The 23,675-nt window shown below is 35.5% G+C and overlaps 1 non-coding gene across 1 annotated transcript; it reads right to left on the reverse strand.

The window, feature by feature from the left end:
- Positions 1–362: 362 nt before the first annotated feature.
- Positions 363–469, reverse strand: LOC147515139 (small nucleolar RNA R71). Its single transcript, XR_015214627.1, has one exon. It is a non-coding gene; the product is annotated as a small nucleolar RNA R71 (small nucleolar RNA).
- Between the last annotated feature and the right edge of the window lie 23,206 nt (positions 470–23,675).

Here is a 23,675-nt window from a genome sequence, read left to right on the forward strand (position 1 = left end):
CTTGAATGTGTGAGCTATAGATTGTATATATATAGTAAGAAATTGCAACTTGCTCCTACAAAGGTAAGATAATAAGCTATAGAAGATCCTTGAATTTGCAAGCTATATATTCTACCTATATTTCACGGGTTTGAGCACGAGTTACCGTATGAACATTTACGTCGGATAGATGAAATATGAAATACTTTCCACCATCCAAGCGTCATCGATGATCAAGTAAAGCTACGAGTGTTTCCTTTCACTCTAGCTGGTAAAAGTCACGCATGACTTCTTTCTCAGAAACTCGATTATTTCAATACATGGGAAAAGGTTGTGTTCTCCTTTATGAAGAAGTACTTTCCGCCGAAGAAAATAGAAAAGATATGATAAGAAGTCAGATACAGATCTTCAGACAGAGTCCGAGTGAGACATTTTTTGAAGCATGGGATAGATTCTCTGATCTACTCCATTCATATCCTCACCATAAACTAGAAAAATCAACTCTTGTCCAATGTTTCTTCAAAGGTTTTCTCCAAGAACACAAAGTAACCCTTGACATCATGAGTAATGGTAATTTTTTGGATAGAGGTGCAACTAAAGCTTTAGCCTTTCTTGAAAACCAAGCTGAAAAATGTACCCATTGGGGTAACATAAACAATTCCAGAATAGCTTAACCTAGTATATCTAAAACTAGTGGTATTTTTTAGGTGAAATCAGATCCAGAGATCAAAACTTTAATCGAAACCCTCATAAGAAAAATAGATGCCCTCATAACCAAACCAAAAGACCAAACTCCTCATCCTGTCATGAACATAAATACCTTACCATGCAATTTTTGTTTAAGCTTAAATCATATAGATGCCACTTGTCCCTTGATCACAAACCTATCATCACTTCAATCAGAAGAAGTGTGTGCTTTCAATGTACCAAATGCACCATGGAGACAACACCCAAACTTCGCATGGACAAATAATCCACAAACTCATCCGCCTCCAGGTTTCAATAAACCACCAAATGCATTCAGACAAGGACAAGGTACCTATAACAATCAGAAGAAAGCATTGGTTCCATCCCATTTTAACCACAACTACCAAAACCCACCTATCAACAACCAAATAGACCTAGTTCCCATTACACCATCAACTAGTGTCCAAATAGATAAGACCACCGAAATAATGTTATCTGTCATGTAACAACAAACCCAAATCCTAACATCCATTCAACAATCTTTAAACTTGTTAGCCCAAGATAAAACCCAAAAAGGTGTGTTCCCAGGTCAAGTTATTCCAAACCCTAAACTAACAAACACAGCCTTTGAAGCAACAAGTGATGTGAACGAAGCTAGAGCGCTAAAAACTCTTTCATGATCATCCCATCTACGAGGATTAAATCATCTTTTCCTAGATGTATTCGATCCTTTCCCATTCCATTTCATCTTTTTCTTTAAAAGGAATACTTCAATACGGTAACTGGACCACTCCACTTGGAGTATGTGGTTTTAAGTGTCGGAGCCTTAGTCTACGTATATCTTGCATATTCTTTGTAAAACACTTTTTACTCGTCGTTTGAGTAAGTGTGAACCTGTGGAGCAAGTACACAAATTTTCTTTTCTTTATTTTACATTTTTTTTTTCAAAAATAGTTGTTTTCTTTGTTATTTAATGTAAGATTCTCGATACATCAATAGTTATGTGATTTGTCCAAAAACAAAATAGGTAATGAGTTTTACATAGGCCAACCCCTAGAACAACTAACGCAATCTAGGGGCGGTTTGAGATCAGTTTTGCTTACTAAGTGTCGCCTATATCACCGAGCTATTCATTGGGTCAAGACTTTCCATGTCTTGCATAGTAAATCCCCCAATTCGCGTAGCTAAAGCTCTGTCTGTCTAGATTGGGTTCGCCTCAAAGCCGACATGAAAGTTGCCTAAGAATATCTGTTATGGTTTGTTTTCTAGAAATAGTATTAGCATCTACAATCATAGCTTTTAAGTACGAGTATCTTAAAACATCTCTCCATAGTTTTCAAAACTAGAGGATATAAAAATGAAAATTATACGCCCCAGAGTAACCAAAATGATACCGGATTCACGTATAATTTTATCTTCTTGTTAAAACCTCTTTATGGTTAGATATATCTTTTGCTTGAGAAAACCAACTAAAGAGAAAGGCGAGGCGTCTCCAAACGAGAATTAAACAAATAGAATAACCCAAAGTGATATTATTCTCTATTTAATTCTATCTTTTGCCTCCACCTCTCTATTTGTCTCGAGAATCTGACATTAAAATACTCAAACTTGTATAAAATTTTCAAAAATATTACCTTTCTTCTAAAAATATTTCCACTTCTCAATCTCTCTTTCTAAAAACTTTCAAAAAAATTGTCAAAAATGTCTTCTGTTACGAACAAAAACCCTTTACCTAGCATGACTAGATGAATAAATTTCAATGATCCTGTGCAAGCACTTCCTAGAGAACTGCAGCTGAAAATATGGAAACATATACTAAAAATCAGTATTGGTTTATGTAAGAGTTCATACGCACCTAAGAGACGAGCTATGAGAGAAGGCTGGTGCTCAAAGTATCAAACACCAACTTGTCTCGATCCTCAACCTCATAGTGAAAATTCAATTGTTAAGGTTTTCATGTGCCACCAACTCACCAAGCACAGCTAAGGAGAGTAATCTAACCATTTGGTTAGGATTGACTCAAGTTTTCAAAAACTTCAAAGTCTTGGGAATCTAGCTTAAAACTACCCACCTTTTTAAAGTTTTAGTTTATATTCAAAAATCCAAAAAAATTAATTAAAATTTTCCTTATTTTGTTTGTATATATTCCCTACAGTTCTTTTTTTGTTTATTTCCCTCACCTATATTTTATCCACCGTTTGATATGAGTGTACCCTAAATATTTGCGTGGCATTTTCAATGCCGATCGTTTTGGTACCTCACGGGTCAAGATATGATAAGTAACGAAGCGTATATTGGCTTTTGAAGTTGGTAAGGCACTGAGGACAAGATCGGAATTACCTGATTTCATTTAGGCTTGGGCCAAAATTTCCAAACACCTAAAGAGGCACGTGCCATCAAATCCTTTATAAGCCACGCGACCGCCCAACCGTCTTCATCTTCCCCAAAATCCCCAACCCTAGTCGCACTTAATAAGCACGCGACTGCCCGCTCACCCATACACACCACCGGCCACCTAAACTTTTTTACAACTTGCTCCATTTTCAACCCCCATTCCAACCAGAAAACCCAATTTCATCAATCCCTACTCTAAATGGCGTGAGTTCTAAAAATCGTGCCGGAGCAAAATTTTCAAAACCTCTTCAATTCCGATAAATCTGAAGTGCACTTCAAGGCTGAGATTAGAAGAAGAGGATGGGAACCCTTGGTTTTGTTGGAAGGTGCGTGTTATTCTCCTTCTCTTGCTCTTTCATTTTATAATAATATGCACAGCGAGGAGGATGACCGCATCATGGTTGTCAAGGATGGTCGCACGCTTGAGCTTACTAAGGAGGTGGTGAGTGAGGATCTGGGGATTCCTCTAAAGGTCTATACTCAGACAGAATAGTCCCCAGACCACAAGACCATCGATGTGAGGATGGCCAAGACTCTTCTCAAGGGGGTGAAATATCCCAAGTCACATTGCGCGTTTCAGAGTTCGCTGTGAAGGAATCAGTTGGCAGTATCTCAATGGACAACCTTCAACCTGGTAGGCTCCGTCAAGCCTTCTAATATCAGAAAGGCGATGCTCCACATCCTGTGGATTCTTCAGGAGCAGAAGAATAGCTTATGTATCGTCACCTTCGTTTGGGAGCAACTCTGCACACCAAGGAAGTCTACTGCCCCTCTACCAGTGCTGGTCACTAGGATCATGCAACACTGGGGGTTCGATGCTACAGACAACCTAGTGGAGGTCAAGGACACCACATGTCCTATCTATACCCATTGCATCTAGAAATTATTGTATCCACCTGCCGCCAAAGTCGCCCTACCGAGCAAGTGGACTACTTCGTTGAAGGTGTCACTCGATAGTTCACTCAGCCCATGAATGGAATTCACTTTCTCCATGGAGGCCAGAGGATTCTGCACCGGCACATCCACCAGCTCTGGCAAACACAGGGAGTCATTATAGCGTCTCACCAGAACCTCAGAGAGGAACAACAGACTTTCCAAATGGAGTAGCGACATTTTCAGCACAGTGTCACTAGAATACTGCAGAGCATTAGAGACACGTTCCTGCATAGTGATAGACACTCTAGGTCCCGACGTCAAGTAGAAGGATCTTCTCGACGTCGTGACGAGTCACCCACATATTCTAACTAGGCAGCCCCCTAGTGTCCGTATAGATAGTTTATAGTTTATGTTTTATCTATAGTTTGATGTTTATTTTCTTTCCGCATTTATGTATAATTATAACTAGTAGTATAATTTTAATATCGTCTGCTTGTTTTAGTTATTTTTCTTGTCGAATTTGGTATATGAGTAGAAGGTAATACAAATACATCATGCCAAAATTTTCCATTTTTCTTTCATGCATTTCATATGTTTTCAAAAATACAAAAACCCAAAAAAATTCATAGTAGAATAATCATCCTTAGTACAATAAACTATGTATTTCTCATTTTATATCAAACAACCCATGCCCCAAACTTATTTGCATTGGGGGTGGCGTATTTTTATCATGAAGAACAAAATACAGGTGTATCAGCGTTTTTGCTCATGTTTCTATGGTAATCTCTTTCCTTATCTATTTATACTTTGAGAACAAAGCATATTTCTATTTGGGAGTGGTATAGTAACATTTTGCAAAAATTAGACAATTTTCTATAGTAGATATAATAATATAATTCTTCATTTCTAAAAAAAAATCGAAAAAGACCAAAAATATTTTTCTATTTAGTATTAAAAAGTCTTATTTCCTTTTTCTATGATGAATAAAAAGTTTAGAAGTCTCATTATAGAAATAGAGTAAGGATTTGTTCTTCGAACTTAGATTAATACACGTACAATAGTTTCTGCATCTTTTCATGAATGACATGCATAAGCATTTGTTGTATATAGCAGTGAGTTTCCGAGACCAAGGTTAGAACAATTAAGTTTCATATCTTGTGAGAATCTAGCCAAAAACCTCATCTGAATGATTATTGAGTGATGACACAAAGGATGTCTGGATAGAATAACTACATATCCACTTGCTTGATCACCACGCTATATCCTAATTAAGAGAGAATTTAGGCCATTTTTTGATCGATACAGCCAAATAAACGTTAAAAACCCAAAAAGATAGTTTTCCTCTAGTTACCCCTTTTGAGCCTTCACCATTTTCTAAAAGTCTTTTTATTCTTCGCCATAAATTCCTGATCCGATACAACACCCAATAAAAAGCTTACCCAGCAGATGAGTTGATAATTGGATGAATATCGGAAAAAAAAAAATAATAGAACAAAAACAGATTAGTTAGTTGCTTCTAAAAGAAAAGGAAAGAAAACCCCACCAAAAACCAAAACTCCAAAAAAAACTCAAAGGAGTAAAAAATTGAATCTCCCATAAGTTCAAAAATCGAAAGGAGACAATATCATAAACAAAAGCAAAGTTAGAACTCCCAAAATTCAAAATCATATGGAGTCACAAAGTCAAAGGGCTAAAGAATGAATCACAATTCAGAAGCAAAGAACAAAATAAGGTTCTTCTATGGTTACAATTATCTTGAAGACCCAATTTCTCAACTTATCAGATTTTTGTTTTTCCCTTCCTTTTCTTTCTAAACCATCACCCTAGCTCTGTAATTCCTAATAAAAGACCTCTAGGTCAATTAGGAATATGATGATGTGATAGTAAGTGACAAGTGTGATCAATCGACCCCGGTTTCTTTGGACATCATTTGAATGTGTGAGGAATATAAGTGCCTGCTGCACTTAAGAGAATGAAACTTGAGTGAATCTATCAGAGAGTTGTGATTGCAACACACCCCCTGTGAGAACCCACCTTAAAGACGCTCTCCAAAAGTCTCGAAACCGACTCTGCTTTTGCATTTCATTACTCATGTTTTGCACATTTATCTTTAGATGATTAAATTACTGTACATATGTTATTCTAAGTTCAAAGGAGCTTGTCCTTATTCCCCGCTAATGAGATGTATGGACTTCTGAGAATAAATAAGGAAACAAGACCCTTTGTACTAGATAGAAGAAGTTTGTGAGTACCTTCACTAGAAGGTTTAAAGCTCGTCCACTATATGCATGGTCAATGCAATCACACTCCATGAAATAAGATTAGTATAATTAATAATAAATCACTCATTTAAGATCTTAGTTTTTCTCTCATCCTTGCTTGAGGACAAGCAAGATGCTATTTGGGGGTGGTGATCAGCTCCCAAATGTGAGTTTTATTACCTTACATTACTGCATTACAGCCCTTCTTGCACATAATGAAAAGCTAACTCATCGCTTTTATTACTTTTTTCTAGTTACAGAGCAATTCAGACCACTTATCATAAAAGTTGCGTCTTAGCACCAACAGGAGCCTTAATTACGCTTACTATGAAGACTCGAAGCTACTATGAAAAAGTGCTAAAAAAGTCAAAGTCAAAGTCAAAAGTCAAAGGTTAATGACGTAGAACCAAAGAGCTGAAAGTCAATTCCTCAACTCAGAAGACCACAGATAGATGTCCTTAACACAAAAGAAGGCTTTCTCTAAAACCTATCTTGATCAAGAAGAAATCAAAAAACAAAAGGAAAAAGCAAAAGCATAAAGCAAATGGCGAGGTGTCTCAAATGTAATGGAAAAGGGCAAATCAGTCTTTTGTAAAAGTAGGGGTATAAGAACTAAAAGTTAGGGGGAGATAAGGCACCTAGACTTATTGTCACACTCCGAATTTCAACAAAATTCGAAAAAATAATATTTGTTCCCGACTCTTCGATTTTCGAGGTGTGATGCACTCTCAACTTCCAAAAACCCATAAACAGTTTAAATACACGGATAATTAAAAACCAATAAAAATTTAAAATAAACAAAAGTCCTCTTCATTTCAAAAATTCACAAATCTGATTAACTTACAAATCTCCTTTCAATAACTCTTTAATTATAATTACAACTGAAAATACAAATTACGTTTGTCTCAACTAAAATCTATTACACCTTAAGGGAAAACAAAACATATTCTGAATGCGACGTTAATGCAAACCACAAGCAGCAACCAACCTTCTTCAACACTAAACCTATCAAGACTTATCAACTATGTTCATTTAATGAACACACCCGATAAGCAAACATGCAAATCGGGTCAGCATTATAAACAATGCTGGTGTGAGTAGCCTTAAAATACAACATATACTTATATATATATTTATACAATAAATAAGGCAGTTAGTTTCTCCACCGAGGCGCCTTAGGTTCTAACTAAACTAATAACAAACCAAACATATTCTATACTTACCGCATTTCATGCTCAATTACAGAGTGGGTCGTCTCTGCACAAGTAATTATTTTGACCCACCCTTCTGCCAAACTTTGGGTATGCAACATAAATTATAATAAAACAACTATATCATATACCTAATTCCAATCATCTCATTGAACCAAATTTAACAACCACCATCAATCATTTATTATAGATTTAACGTAAACTTTGATATATCATCACAATTATTGTTTAGAGTTTCTTTAAGTGTCTCTAGAACCACGTCGTCTATATGTCTTACCTAGTTTCCCTGGCTACCACAATCGCTACCCAACGCCGAACATGTACATCCACATGCCTCCCCTCACATAATGAACCACTACGTGCGTAGCTACCCTGAGCGGGATGCCACACACCAGGTAACCCTCACACAAAAGCCATTCTGTAAGTACTGCCACTATTCGGCATAAAATATCGCGCGTCTCGTTCTAGTTTTGTGAACGGAATAATCAAGCCACTATTCGGCTACGCAAGAAGGGCCATTCAGATTCACTGAAACGCCAGAAGGGCCAATCAAACACTTATGCCTGAAGGGCCATTCAGATTCACTGAAATGCCAGAAGGGCCAATCATATCGCATACGCCCATCACAAGGGCCAAATCACATGAGTTGTGGTAGCTAGGTTCTAGGATTTTCGTTACGTAATTTATTCAAGTGTCATACATTTATATCTCGTAATAATTTTACTATATCATGTGCATGTCAAATACCTTATCGCACTAAGCCACAATATTTAGAAATATCTCAATATATCTCATAACCACTTTCATTCTTTCACGTGCCAATATATTATTGCACTAAGCTACAATCCCGTGGGAAATATCCACAAATACTCTACTACCTCCTAGTAGCATCTCACAGATAAAATAATGGAGCGTTTATACATTTATTTCTCCAAAACTATTGCATTTAATATATATATCCCAACATATTTTATAATGTCACAATTGATTCAAACGTATCGCATAACATTTTTATAGCGTTTTAGGAATATTATATCTCCTAAAGTTTCTATCTCGTCACGTGTCAAAATATACACAGTATCAACGTCAAATCTTTCTTAGATAATGACAACCAAATTTATACAAGCTTCCACAGCATTTTAGCATTTGATTTGTCCATACAATTTACAACGTGAAACGTAGCACAATTAAACAGTCCACAGTCCACAATCAAAACCTAAAAATCTAAATATTTAAAGACCCCATTGGATCTATTTTAAGTTATATGGACCGGCCCCAAAACAAACTTGAAACTGGCCCAAAGAAAGCTAATTGGGTTCGACCCAAGCTAACCAAAAATGAAACTTAAACTGGCCCAAAACTTTAATTGGTTCGGCCCAAAGAAATAAAAGAAATTTGGCCCACAGACTAAACCCAACAGAGAAACTGGCCCAACACTAATAAATAGAACCGGCCCAAACCCAACTAACTTAGCTCCGGCCCAACTAACAAAACTAAAGGCTTTGGCCCAAGGCCCAAAGCCCAAGCGAAACCAAGTCGTCTTCCTCATCAGGCTTCTTCCTCACAGTAGCATCCACCACTGGATCAACCACCATCAACCACCTACCTTTGGCCCCTCAAAACCCAACGGTTTTAACCCTCATGAAAACCCCTTTCTACCGATACCATCATAACTCGATTCCCCTTACATCGAAACTTAACCCCCGACCGCCATTAATGCACCTTCGGAGCTTCAGTAGCACCATTAACAGCCCACACACACGCCCTACACTACCCCATCACCAACAATCCATTCAAATACACAACCAAAACCCACCAACCAACAACAAAGTTTTAAATAAAATTGGGCGATCTCTTGTCGCCGCCATTAACACCCTCTCAAATCTTCGACAACACCCTTTCTCCACCACCAAATCATCCCCAATCATCAAACCTAAGTTAACCAACACATAACACAAAATAACAGCTTCAAACTATGTATCGACACCGCCACAATATCACAGTTCCAACGCATACCGGACAGAGGAGGATGTTTGGGGCTCGCGCCTCCCGTAACACTATCTCTCCACTTCTATCAACTACATAATACTCCCAATACCAGTTTATATGGATAAATAATTAAAATTAATTAGTAGTAGCCTCCATTTTTATCAGTATAACTTGGTTTCAAAATAGACATAATATTTCACATCAAACGTAATGAACCTAAGAATGAACAAAACTTATATATTTTGGACAGTAAATTCGTAAATTCTAAACAGGCGAAAATCATAGTTTTAGTAGTCAGTGAGAGATAAATCTACTCACCATAATGAAAAGCACCACGAATCCCTCCAAGTCCAAATCGTCGCGCTCCAACACTTTAGCAAGCGAGTTTTTATCTCCGCCTCCATTTTTATTTTATTTTAAATCCCAAAAACCCTATTCTCTGGAAAAATATGAATATATACTTGGGTTTGAAACCTAAGCCCAACACAGACTCGGGCCCATAAATTAGGCCCACATATCCCAAATCCAATCCAACCAAATGTTAAATAAATAAATAAATACGTATTTTAAATATGGGCGTTACACTTATTCTAGTGTCATGTAGGATTTATTTTCTAGTCATTTTTCATTCAAGTCATTTACTTTTTGTTCTTCATTTTCAATCTTGTTATTTACTTTATATTCTTCAATCAATCAATCATTTCTTATTTGTTGTTCTTTCTTTCAATCAATCATTTCATTTATTTTCTTTCAAGTTTGTGTTCTTTCAATCACTTAAACAACTTAAGCTTTTTCAAGTTTGTTCAATACAAATAGAGTTAACCAACACAAGTCCTAAACTAAAGAAAACTACCTTCTTTTCTCCCAAACTCCCAATCATTCAAGTTCTAAACAATTTATGGTGAACCACATCAATAACTTTGAGATACTTAACACTAACACTACTTCAATGTTCAAACTTACCAAGATCAAAAGTCTTTAAACGAAGTAAATCATTGAAGCGTTAGTGAACAGAAAGAAAAATAGTATAGGCACACGTTGAGTTACTCGAGTATTAAAAGTGAATGGCATATGTGATAGCCGGACTGAATACTTGTATAGTGGCACAACGATCGGGAGATATAAAAGCACATTCATTTCGATGCAATACTATCAAAACCAGTGCTAGTAAGAAAGAACGAATAGTGTCATGGTCAAATAGTCACGTATATGCATACCATAGCAAGCACAAAAAATCAAACACATAAGGTAATTCAATTTTGAAGAGCGTAATGTATCAAGTACAGTACGACCAACTAATCAATTTTCATTCCTTTTCCAGGCTCAGCTTATAAAATCTCATTTTCAATTAATACATGATAGAATTAAATTATTATAAAGAGGTGAATGACATACCTGAAGAAGGCATTACAAACTGATCTTGAGCAGACATCAATGAAATAACAAGTGGTTTTCTCCAATGCCCAAAGAAGAACAGTTGTGCCAATAAGAACAACTAGAAAGATACTAAACTTCTTAGCTCTCCTCCTGTACACATTGCTACCACCTTTCCGAGCAGTAAACATAAACATCTCTAAAATTATAACCAAACAAATCTACTAACTTATAAAAAATGAATAAACAATTATAATTAAGCAATTAAGTAAATAACTAAAAACAACTTGTTGAAATACCCAATCCGAACAGTAACACTGACTATTAGTGAATCGGGCTATTATAACTTAAACTAATTGATGGGGATCCAAGAAAGTAAATGAAGGAAATTGTCGAAAAATAAAATCTCTGAGTTGGAGAATTTCTTACCACAATTAAACTCACTAAGTTTCCACAATCAAATTTACCAAGCAGCCATTCTCTATAAGTACGCAACCAATATGCTGACACCGACCATTCGTTTAGCAAACCATCGAATTTAGTTTCCCACCCAACTGAAGCACATCTTGCTTGATAAACTGGATAAAAAATACTGAGTTGGAGAGTTTCTTTCTGAAACCAAATTTACTAAGCTTCCACAATCAAATTTGAGCAAATTAATTTGACAGAGATAGAGATGGGGAGGAGAGTTGGAACCTTAAGCAGAGAGAGAAAGAGTGAAAATGATTAGATCGAACAAAGAGGAAAAATCGAGAAACGTAAAGAATTTTCTGTTAGTTGCAAAATGACGAAACTACCCTGTTGTTAGATGCGAAAAGACAAAAAGCCCCCTGTGACCTACACAAAAACATTGGATTTGTGTCTGTCACAGGGATATAAATGTCATTTCGCGTGTTAAAAAATCATTTTATGACACTTGTCAAACATTGATTGTCCCTTTTCGACAAAAAATAATAAAATATTAAGCAAAATTACATATTTACCCTTATGACACAAAAATCACTATTCCTCAACCCCACATTTTTCTAATATAGTAACATATAAGAGCATCTCCAAAAAGGGGTGTAAACCGTATAGAGTGGAAAATTTACACCCGAAGTGTCAAAAAACTCTTTCCAATAGGGGTGCTTGAAGTTAGGGGTGTTCATGGGTCGGTTCTGGCTCGGTTCTTATCGGTTTCGGTTCTGAGTCTATTTTTAGCGGTTCCTATCGGGTTCGATTCTTTTGGGTTTTTTCTTATATTTTAAAAACCCGGACCCATACCCATTAATTAAGTCGGTTCCGGTTCTGATTTTGGTTCCTTATCGGGTTATATATTTTTATTGCTAAAATTATATTTTTTAGTTATATAACCAATATAAAAGTTGGTTTACGGCGACTATAACACTTGTCATCGATATTTTTGTCCTCTCATAAGAAATAATGGTCCTAAATTCAATAATAATATTTGAAAGTTATCTAAAAATTTTAAATACATTATCATACATTATACGCATGTATATATTTTTAAATCGAACATATGTATATTATACTATACGTAATGCGTCATATATAGAATAAATACCACATGTACTACAATTGTTAGTTAGCATTGTACGTATTCGTTATCTAATATATATACATGTAATATATCAAGCACGTACACGTTCATGCATTAGTTAATATAGACAGTGCATTAGTTAATTCATAGTATACGACTATACATATAGACATAGACACGTAAATATTATTATTAATATTTATAATACACATATTTAATGTAATATTATAAAATATGCATTTAATAACACACATTCACTATTATGCTAAATGTTATATATATTTAGTATAATTTTACACCTAACAAATATAGACTATATATAATAATAATGTTTGGGTTTGTCTTTATTTAGTGTAATATAATACTAAATTTTATATATCAAAATCAAACTAATCGGTTCCGGTTTCGGTTTAGGTACCCATCGGTGTTTTACTATTCGGTTCTAACGATTTCGGTTCTTTATCGGGCCGGTTTTTGAAGACCCACTTTAAATGGGTCTAATATTTTAGGACCCAGACCCGCTATAAATGGTTCCGGTTCGGGTTCGGGTAATTGGGTACCCATGCACACCCCTACTTGAAGTAGACTATATTAGAATATATATCTCAAAGTTTGTGTTTGATGTGGTTCATCCTAAATTGTTTAGAGTTTGAATGTTGGGAGTTGAAGAAGAAGGAAGGTAGACTCTTAGTTTAGAACTTGTTTAGTTTTTAGTTAATGAAGAACATTGAAAACTTAAGTTGTTGAAGATTTAAATGACATGAACATTGAAAGAAAGTATTGAAATGAAAGATTGAACAAAGAACAACAAAAGAAGATTGATTGATTGATTGAAATAAAGCAAAATAACAAGATTAAAATGAATAACAATAAAGTAAAATGACTTGAAAATATAAAAGACTAGAAATTAAATCCTACATGACACTAGATTAAGTCTAGGTGCATTCTCTAACCCTTAATGCAATGGATGCCTTCTCTCTCCTTCACTTTTGGTTTATATACCCCTACTTTATGTTTTTTACTGATTTTCCCTTCTCCATTACATTTGAGACACCTCACAATTTACTTTATGCTTTTGCTTTTGCTTTTTGATTTCTTCTTGATCAAGATAGGTTTTGGAGAATGCCATATTTGGTGATAAGGACCTCCATCTCTAGTTTTCTGAGTTGAGGCTTTAACCTTTGACTTTGACTTTTTTATTGCAGCTTCTGGTCTTCATAATAAGCGTGATTAAGGCTCCTTTTGGTGCTAGGATGCAACTTTTATGATAAGTGGTATAAATTTCTCTGTAACCTAAAAAAGGTAATAAAAGCTATGAGTTGTCTTTTCATTAAATATAAGAAAAGGGCTGTAATGCAGTAATATAAGGGTAATAAAACACACATTTAGGAGCTGATCAGTGCTATATTGTAGGTAATAGAGTATTAGTTGATAGAGGGGGTGGGGAATTTGATAGGGTTATATACTAAAAGCATTACTTTTGTATTAACTCTAATTTTTTATATTTTGAATGAGAATCATATGGGCAAATGTTATGCATATTATATATGTTATTAGTTATATGCATATGTCTAATACTTTATGTTGTAGATGATATGGTGTGAACACACAGAAGATCATATCATCAATACATTATGAAGTATAAGTAATCGTTCACAACCTAGATGAATTTGGACAAACCATTGGTACGGTTGTAGTATAATCTGGTATTAGTCTATCTTGACTATATGATTACACTAGTACACTTTGTGTGTATTGAACATGACCAAGTGATGTTGTTTCTCTTTATACTGACTATATAAGATAACAAATGCCTTTGTTATTATGGATGCTTGTCCTCTTAATCCGGATATAATAACGGGCACTTATGTGCATTGTACATTGCTTTAAATCATCAATGAGTGAGATTCATGTATGAATCAACAAACTCAATTGATCGGGTAATAACATTGTATATAAGGTATGCTGTTGATTATAGAATGAATCCGTGTCTCGCAAGAAGTCGGGCTGATGATGCCCCCTTGAGGAGCTCATAAGGATTGTCATGTAAACCCTGCAGATGGATTTGATTCGACATGACAATGAGGTTGAGTGGTACTACTCAAGGACATAAGAAATTGATTAATGTAGTTGTCAGTAACTTGACTTAATCAACGGGCATTCGATATCTTAAACACTGGGACATCAACGAGCATATAATATGGAGCCCATAAATGCTGACACATAATTTGGAATTAGGGCGGTAGTACAACAATGGCCTTTAGTGGAATAAGTCATTTGTTGACGGACTTGGGCTGTGTGTTCTAGGCGAACATGGGAAGCCCAAGCCAGTCAGGAGGCCCAACCCTAATTTCTCCTCATGGTCCCTGTTGTAGCCTATATAAAGGAAACCTCTTTCTCTGTCCGACCTCTACATAAGAAAAATCAAGGTTTTGCTCAAGAAAAATAGATCCAGAAATTGGATCCAATTTTGTGAGTGATAGAGGCCAAGTGAGAAAGGAGAGGTTGGTAGATCGTTGCCCACACAACGTCCAATCTAAATATAGGAATACAACAGAAGATCAAGAAATTGATTTGGATTCATAGCTATTGGATTCTCAGAGTTATCTTAGCCGATTCTAAAGGTAAATTTCTAACCAAACCGTGACACCCCTTATTCCGTTGTGCGTGGGTGTTTCGCGGTTCGTAGTAAATCATTCGGCGAAACCATAACGGTTCCTACAGAATTCCCCATCTCGCTATTAGTTGGAACACATGTTTGAGTAAAAAAAAAAATTCAGACGTCACTTCGAGTTACGTTTAATTAAATCGTTACAACTCAAATGTTACTTCAAGTGACGTCCCATTTAAATTTGAACTCAAACGTCATTCCAAGTGACGTTCTGGCTGTAACGGGCAGAAAATGAATTTTTTCTAATTTCAAGTGCATAAACACTATATCACTTTTGTCTCCATTCTTTTTCACTATAATTCTATCCCAAGGTTTTTTTTTTTGCTAGTCAATGGATTCTCTACCTCAAGATGAAATTTCTCCAACACCTGCCAATGGGGAAAAAAAAACGCCTATCGAATTTCACCATTAGTGAAGATGTGAAACTTTGTGAAAGTTGGCTAACAATTGGAGAAGATAGGATTATAGGTGTGGGTCAAACTTTGGCTAATTATTGGCAACGAATAACAAATGAATTCAAATTGCGTAATCCGGCACTCCACGCACCTTAGAATCAATCAAAGTGCATTGACAAATGATTAACAAGGGTGTGAGCAAATTTGTTGGCTATATGGCACAATTTGAGAACAATCGTCCTAGTGGGACTAGTATTCAAGTTACGGTTAGTCAAAATATATATTTGTTTTTTATTTTATTTTAATTATATATATTTTTTCTTTTCATTTTTCTAACTTTTTTTTTGTAAGATGGGACGAGCAAGAGTAGCTTACCAAGATCAAGAAGGTAGCCCTTTTCCTTTTGACCATTGTTATCTTATCCTTAAAGATACCCCCAAGTGGCATAGATCAATGGAAACAAAGACAAAACCAAAGACTTCTTCAAAGAAAATTCAAGGTGAGGGGTCATCGAATGTTAATGATTTACAAACTCCAATTTGTTTAGATGAAGATCTTAATGCGTCTACTATGACAACTAGTGAGCTTATACGACCGGATGGCGTGAAGAAGCAAAAAGAGAGAAAAAGGAGAGCTAGTGAAGCGGCAAAAGTGGTGGAGGGGTTTGTTATCCGTGTTGAGTTGAGAATGGAAAAACAAGACAAACTCTTGGAAACACAACTTCAATCTAAGGATTGTGACCAAGAGTTGAAGAACAAAAAAAATTGAAGCTATGGAAAGAAGTGAAGAAGCTAAATTACAATTATGGATCTTTCGGTTCTTCAAGATTTTTGACGTGAATACTTTGAAGCAAAACAAGCCGAGATTTACAAAAAGTGGAAAGGAAGCAATTGAACAATAACATCTCCAGTTGAAAATTACTACTAGATTCAATTTTGAAGGAATGTAAATAAACATCAAGAACAAATACAACAAATGAGAATTTACTTCAAAAAAGAAAAAAAAAAAATTAATAAGACATATAAGTTGTTTGGCAGTTAATCACAAATCACTCTATTTGAATCTCATTGAAAAAAATGAAACATGGATTACTTTAACCACATATTCTACTTGACTCTCATTGAGAAGAATGCAAATTAATGAGCCCCACCCAACTATCACTCTCCCAAAAAAATTGAACTAATTCATTGTCTCCACCTTCCAAATTATATAAGTTAGATTTCATTATCTTCATAGATCAACAATTCTAACATTTGAACAATGTCAAGAGAATATAAAATTGCTTTTAACCAATCTCTTTTTTGGAATAATTTATCTTCTATCTAGTATGTAGTTCTTCCGAAGATGAAGAAATGGAAAATTTGGTTAATGATATGTTTCATCCAAAAGTGGAAAATATAGTTGGTCTTATGATACCATTAATTCAGGAAATTGTTGAGGAGGGAGAAAAGACTTCAAAGTGTGGTAGTATGTGTAATGGGGAGAAACTATGTTCACCGCGATCGATTATATTGTAAGAACCATCTAAGGAGATTGTATTTTTTATGATGGCTATTTTCGACGAAGGTATGTATAGTTCTATAGTTAGTATGTATATCATTTTAGCGTAGTGAGTTTATTTTTTTGTTTAAATTATTTATCATTTTGATGTAGTTTTTTATTTTATATTATTGCCACATTCTTTGTAATTTTTCTTAGTTATTTTAAGTGTACATTGTTCCTATTTTAACAAAAAAAAGTTAACAAAGGTATCGCATGCAACGCCATTTGTTTTTGCGAATTTTAGCTACTGTCCAAGAATATGACAATTACATACTTCATAGATAAGAAAGATGGGATAGGAAAATGGGGAGTATCCGACTGACAAAAGGTGTTGTGTGCAGTTCGTATGCTTGAACAAGGTTGTGCAACAGATTCTACAGACAAGACTTTTATGCTTGAAGAAAGTACAGCTATAGAAAGCTTGATGCACTTTTGTGATGCTGTAGTGAATGGTGTGTTTGAGGAACATTGCCTTAGAACACCTACACAAGAGGATGTAAACCGTTTACTAGAAGTGAATGAGGCACGTGGCTTTCCAGGCATGCTAGGAAGCATTGATTGCGTGCATTGGACATGGAAAAATTGTATGGTCGAGTGGCAAGGTTTACATAGGGGACATAAGAAAGAGCCAACCATTATTTTAGAAGTCGTAGTTGATCAAGATTTATAGATATGGCATGCATTTTTTGGTGTGCTAGGTTCCAACAATGATATTAATGTGCTTCATAGGTCTAATGTGTTCCAACCTCTTATTTCGGCACGCTTTTGGAAGCTGGAATATCTTGGATGCATAATGAAGATTTGTGTAATCCTCTACAACTTAATTGTTGAGGACGAGCATGTAATTGGAGTTGCCAATTGGGAACCTCTAGAAGGGGTTAGAAGATTTGCTTTGGAGCAACCAGAAAATGAGTATCAACACGTTCTTTATTTGGTTAATCAATTAAATATTATTCAAAATCATGCAACCAACATTCAATTAACTCGAGACTTGATGGAGCATCTATGGGATTTCGCTGGAGAACAATAATTGGATTAAATCTTGTTTAATTGTGTTATGTTTAATGTAACACCCTCATTTTATTAAATGTCCAAAATTAATTATTTTGCAGAATAATAATAATAATAGTAATATAATATTGACTAAGCCTTAAGTTAAGTGGAGTGAATATGTATGTTTGATTTTTTGGGAAAAAATAGGGAAAATAGTTTGTTTGATTTAAAAATGATTTAATAGGAATTTTTTTTAAGTTTTAAAATAATGTGTAGAGTTTGTATTAATAAGGAAACAGGGAGAGAATAATTCCGAAATTTATGGGTGAAAATATGGAAAGTTTCTTAAAGTAAAATATGGCAGAATTCTTTAGAATGGTATGGTTTTTCAAAAATGGAGGTTTTTAAGAAAAACTAATTTTTTTCATTAGAACTAGACAAGTTAAAACAAAGAAGAACGAAGCACGGATCATGCGTCTTCTAGCTGGCTCAGAATCATTTTTCTTTCATATTCTAGATACGTTTTTCGCGATACAGGCGAGTAGTTATTTTGCTATTTTTCATCGAACCTATAGTTTAGTTTTACGTGTATACAGACATATTTGTATGTCCAATGTTTCCGTCCATTTTTACTGCTCATTCTTATATTATTTTCGGCATCCTGTCGTATTATTAAACTCTGTTGAATATCAGAAGATGGGGTTTTTCGCAAGGAGCAAAACAGCTATGATGGGGGTGGCGGACGAGTGGTGGCTGGTGGTGGCTGGTGGTGGAGGAGAGCTGCTGCCGGCTAGCGCTGGAGGTGAAAGAGACGACATATTCCTCTTAGTTGGGCTTGGGCCAAGTTTCTTTTGCGTTTGGACCAGTTTGGCTTAGTTCTTTGGGCCCGATTCTATTTGGTTTGGTTGGGCCAGTTCTATTTTGTTTGGTTGGGCCTAAACCTTTGTTAGTTGTTGGGCCGAAATTAATCTTTTGTTTTGGGCTAGTTTAGATTAGTTTCCTTGGGCCAATTTGGGTTAATTTTGTTGTTGGGCCGGACCAGTTTAGTTTAAGTTTTGGACCAGTTTTAGTTTAAGTTTTGGGCCGGTCCATATAACTTAAAATAGATCCAATGGGGTCTTTAAATATGTAGACTTTTGGGTTTTGGTTTTAGGCTTTGATTGTGGACTGTTTAATTGTGCTACGTTTTATGTTGTAAATTGTATGGACAAAGGAAATGCTAAAATATTATGGAAGCCTGTATAAATTGGTTTGTCATTATCTAATTGAGATTTGACGTGAGTAGTGTGTAAATCATATAAATATTGGCACGTAACAAGAGGGAAATTCCTATAAGACTTAGATATATACGTTTTTATGAGAATTAAATTATATACGGACTTAGATTCATGGACTTTAGTATTGGGCTTTGATGGTGAATTGAGTTCACATAAATATATTGAACGAATACATTACATGAGTGATTACTATTATGAGTTGCTACTTAAATAAATTGTAGTATTTATGAAGGCTTGAGATATTCCATATGGTGTAGTGCAATATATGATTGGCACGTGAAATAATAAGTTTTGAGATTTGATATAGAGATACTTGGATATCGTGCAATAAATAGTATTGGCACGTAATAATGTGGATTGTATTATAACGAGAAACGTTGAACTTCAGTACAATTAAGTATACTGGCATGAGATAGAACTAGAATTATTATGAGATATAAATGTATGACACCTGAATAAATTACTTAACAAAAATCCTGGAACCTAGCTACCACAACTCATGTGATTTGCCCTTGTGATGGGCGTATGTGATATGATTGGCCCTTCTGGCGTTTCAGTGAATCTGAATGGCCCTTCTGGCATTTCAGTGAATCTGAATGACCCTTATGGCGTAGCCGAATAGTGACTTGATTATTTCGTTCGCAAAATTAGAACGAGACGCACGATATTTTATGCCGAATAGTGGCAGTACTTACATAATGGTTTTCGTGTGAGGGTTACCTGGTGTGTGGCATCCCGCTCAGGGTAATTGCGCACAGAGTGGTCCGCTATGTGAGGGGAGGCATGTGGATGTACATGTTCGGCGTTGGGTACTGATTGTGGTAGCCAGGGAAACTAGGTAAGACATAGATACGACGTGATTTTAGGGACATGCAAAGAAAGCCTTAAATAATATAATTATGGTAATATGTTGGTTAATGATATATCTTTAAATATATTATTGTATATGGTTTTGCAGAAGGGTGAGTCAAACTAACTACTTGTGCAGAGACGACCCACTTTGTAATTGAGCATGAAATATGGTAAGTATAGAATATGCTTGGCTGGTTATTAGTTTAGTTAGAACCTAAGGCGCCTAAGTGGAGGAACTAAATGTCTTTGTATTATTGTTGGGAAGCTAAGGCGCCTCAGTGGAGGAACTATCTGCCTTAATTATTGTACTTAAATATGTTGCATTATTCGTTGGATGTTAAGGTGCCTCGGTGGAGGAACTAACTGCCTTATTTATTGGGTATATATATGTATTAGTATGATTTGTATTTTAGGGCTACTCACACCAGCATTGTTTATAATGTTGACCCGATTTTCATGTTTGCTTATCGGGTGTGTTCATTAAATGAACATAGTTGATAAGTCTTGACAGGATTAGTATTGAAGAAGGTTGGTTGCTGCTTGTGGTTTGCGTTAGCGTCTTATTCAGGATATGTTTTGTTTTCCCTTAAGGTATAATAGATTTTAGTTGAGACAAATGTTGTTTTGTATTTTCAGTTTTAATTATAATTAAAGAGGGTTGAAAGGAGATTTGTAATTTAATCATATTTGTGAGTTTTTGGTAATAAAGAAGACTTTTGTTTATCTTAAAAATTTTATTGGTTTTTAATTATACACGTAAATAGATAGATGATAGGTTTTTGGAAGTGGAGAGTGCATCACACCTCGAAAATCGAAGAGTCGGGAACAAATATTGTTTTTCCAAATTCTGTCGAAATTCGGGGTGTGACATTTAATGTGTTGGAGTGTTGGACTATGGTTTACTTTAATTATAATGATTTTTAGCTTATGATTTATCTATCTAATCTTACTTTTATTGTTTGATGTCAATTGATCAACATCTTAAAAAAAATCGACAGAGTTTCTTTTGAATATTTAACATATCACATAAACACCTATAAAACAAAATTTGCAGAATTTCATTTGAATATTCAACATATCATATAAGCACTTGTACTATTACAACCAAAAGTTCACACTGACATCAATTTGAAGTTCATAACTAGCTCAACAACCAATACTCTTACAACCAACGTTCACACTAACATTAGTACATTATCAACTAGATGTAATAATCCCAAAGATAGAACTTCAATGAATGTAACAACATCTGGAACTATTCCCGCAACTAACTCATCATATATAGAACCATTCGACTGCCTCTGTACCACCTCTTGTATCCAACAAGTTCACCACGATATTTTGATTATAAAAAGAGTTCAAGCAGGCATCACAAATCACAATAGCCAACATATTTCAGTCACCAAAGGCTACCATGGTGGCTGCTGCGTGTGAAGCATTTCTCTACTACACAATACTAACTCGATGCTTGTTCTCCAAATGTGTTTTATGTTCATCATAGTAAAGTGTAATAATCAACTCTCAACAGTAGACATAAAATGCTTAATAAATCCATCATACATTCAAGTGGAAGTGTGCAACTTACAATCAACAATACAGGGAACAATATAACCAAGTATATGTGACAACACTTGAAACGCTTATTCTCAAATTGTCATAGTTTGATTTGATTTTGGAGATTGATTACTTCTATCTGCCATGACTATAACATGCATCTTCTCAATTTTGACACAGTTGTCTTTATTCCCACTAATGAAGTAATGAGCACCATATTGAAAATAGGAAAAAAATGGTTTGAAGTTTGTACACTAACCAAAACTGAATCAAAAGCCTTAAGTTCTATCTACGCGCCCTCTCTGCGTCCTTGTATAAGTCTGAGTAGCCTACGATCCAAATTAGTTGCTATTTTGTAAACAACAATTTATATGTAATAAAAAATATAAACATTTAATCATCAAAAATTGTACTGCCTGACTATCCATGTGCGTTTGACCAAAGCATAGTCTAATATCCTCAAGTTCATGCTTTGCTATTCCCCCCTCGTCCTCTTAGCCTCTAGATCATCGAAACTCTATCGAGATGTGTCAAGTAGAACTCAACACATGCCATGTGTCAATCTCAATGACAAGGCATACATAGACCATAGAGTATCCTATTTATATGGAAAAGTATACATTAGTCTATTAAAAAATTAAAATACAACAATTAACTAATTCGAGCACATAAAACTTACCACGTCATGTTCGTTAATGTGTGGATCAAGCTGTGGTAATACACTATTGTCAACGGGTGGAATTGCATAATTAACTAGTTGACATTCTTATCCAACCATACGTGTCGTCCAAACATTGTCTGTCGGGTCAACCCCCAACAACACATGAGCGTCATATCCACCTAGTGCATAGGTCGCCTGTGAAGGCCCTGGGAATTGGAGGTCCTGTCTTAAGGCCTCCGGAGTGACAAAATCAAGGTTGGATGCATGAGAAATAGGCCCCTGTAGGATGGACCCTCAAGAAATAGTTGCCCAATAATAGTCATAAGTACCATCATCTGCAGTGATAAAATAACTAGCAAACTTGCAATGGTTCTCTTGGTACCACAATATATGCGCAAGAGTGACATCTACAACACACATTTTTTCTAGTGGTGGGTAGGGGATAGCAACCTCTCTTGTAAGTTGGTGCCAAGCTCGATCCCCAAGGTACCATGCCTTTAAAGGGCCTGGCGAAATGAAAACCACCCTCCTCCTACTCAAGTCCAAGGCGTGCATGGCGACAAGCATCCCAATAGTTTTGCATCGAACCATCCTCAGCAAATGAGTCACACTCTCTTACCATTATGCATGACGTAATCCAAGGTGTCCATACAATCTTATTAGTAGTAGCCATCTCAATCTGCTAATGAGACAAATGAATACCATGTCTTACTGTTTCATAGTGTTTCTCTATTTTTACCCCAGGCCTTTATCCTTTGGAATCTCATCCCCATTGTACAATGGATCTTGAATGGGGTTCAATGGGTGTACGCACACACTCAAACCACCAATACTATAGTGAAAATAAAATAATAGTTAGCATTCGTTAGTCAATTTTACAAATTTAATAATACACAGCCTGCAGGATTAATATTTTAATTTGACTATATTAAAAAATATAATTAAAATTTAAGACTTAATTACCTACAAGATAATACTAAATCCTGATATTTGCCCCTTGCTAGATTTAGTACGCACAACCTCATCCATGCCTATAAACAAATACATATAAATGGCACCACCAAAGTCAATATCTTTCATGGCTGACATATCCTTAAGAGATCCGTAACAAGGGAGAGACGAATGGAATTTGCCCCTGTTTTGAGAAAAGCTTGACCAACCATATAAAATAGAAAAGCAAGTATGTACTCCTCCTCGTGATCAGCCCCTGGCTCCCACCCTTTAGGTTTCTCCAAAATATAATTCACATTCCTATCTTCAAACCATCTACACTGTATCCTAGTGCCTTTCCAATTAGATGGAGTCAACCTCAATGCCTTAGCCGGATCATCGTCTTTAAATTATTTTCCAGGAAGTAGTTGTTGTGCCATTTCAAAAGTCTCATAACTGTGGTTAGATTGTAACAATCTTCCTCTCCCT

This window comes from Coptis chinensis, chromosome 2 (assembly GCF_015680905.1).
Source record: "Coptis chinensis isolate HL-2020 chromosome 2, ASM1568090v1, whole genome shotgun sequence".
Taxonomy (NCBI): domain Eukaryota; kingdom Viridiplantae; phylum Streptophyta; class Magnoliopsida; order Ranunculales; family Ranunculaceae; genus Coptis; species Coptis chinensis.